A 951-nucleotide genomic window follows, 5' to 3' on the forward strand; every position below is an offset into this window, starting at 1 on the left:
GCCAGGGGAGATTTTTGCCCGGAAAGGGCGGCCCGGTCCCTCCCCCTCGCCCCGGTGGGGTCCCAGAGTGAGCCAAGGGATTTTACCCTCCCCAGGTCCGGGTTTGCCCCATCTCCAGGGATGAGGTGGTGGAGTGGGTGGGTTTTAATGAGCCACTGAGCCCCAGCTGGGATGGTCCTGTCCGTCTGTCCTGAACCCGTGCTCCCGCCTGTCTTTACCCCTAACGGGAAAGTTCAGTGATGCCGCAGGCGGAGCTGGAGCGCGGTGCCAGGGCGGCTGGGAGCTGACTTCGGGGTTCGGTGGTGGAAAAGCAGCTCGGGAGGAGAGGAACTGGGGTTGGATTCTGCCCTGTGGCAAAATGAGGCCGAGGGGGAGGGAAGGAAAATCCCCCCCGGCTCCATGTCCGCAAGGGGCAGCTCCTTGGTTCCGGGAAAACCTGGTTCAAGAGGCAGCGAGAGTTTCACTCGCAGTGTCCCCAAGGCCGAGGCGCCGTTTCCCAACACACCCCCTCCCTGCCTCAGTTTCCCCCTTTATGAAGCCCAAATTACAGCTCCATCTCTGGGCGAAGCGTGGGCCCAAGGCCGGCGCCGTTTCCCAACACCCCCCCTCCCTGCCTCAGTTTCCCCCTTTATGAAGCCCAAATTACAGCTCCATCTCTGGGCGAAGCGTGGGGCCGCAAGGGCTGCTCCGGCCGGAGCAGGAGCTCAGAAATGTTCCAAAAGGGGGGGAAAAGCTGCAAAAAGCCCAGATTTGGGGATGAAAGGTGCTTTGGAATGAGAGCAGCGAGGAGCAGGGGGGCTGCCGGGTGCCGTTATCCCGCTGAAAGCGCCATCGCCTTCCTGGCAGCGTGGGGCTGGAAAACGCTTCCCCCGGCTGGAAAAGAAAAAAAAGAAAAAACCCAATCAATGGGGAAAATGGAGCCGGGTGCGGGCCTGAATTGTGGAGTAAGGG

The 951-nt window shown here is 61.3% G+C and overlaps 1 protein-coding gene across 1 annotated transcript in view; it reads left to right on the forward strand.

Annotated features, from left to right (window-relative positions):
• The window catches only part of ELMOD3 (ELMO domain containing 3), a 16898-nt gene that overhangs the window by 8911 nt on the left and 7036 nt on the right, over positions 1 to 951 (forward strand). The window lies entirely within an intron of this gene.

Source organism: Egretta garzetta, unplaced genomic scaffold (genome assembly GCF_000687185.1).
Source record: "Egretta garzetta isolate BGI_Z169 unplaced genomic scaffold, ASM68718v1 scaffold1162, whole genome shotgun sequence".
NCBI classification, from domain to species: domain Eukaryota; kingdom Metazoa; phylum Chordata; class Aves; order Pelecaniformes; family Ardeidae; genus Egretta; species Egretta garzetta.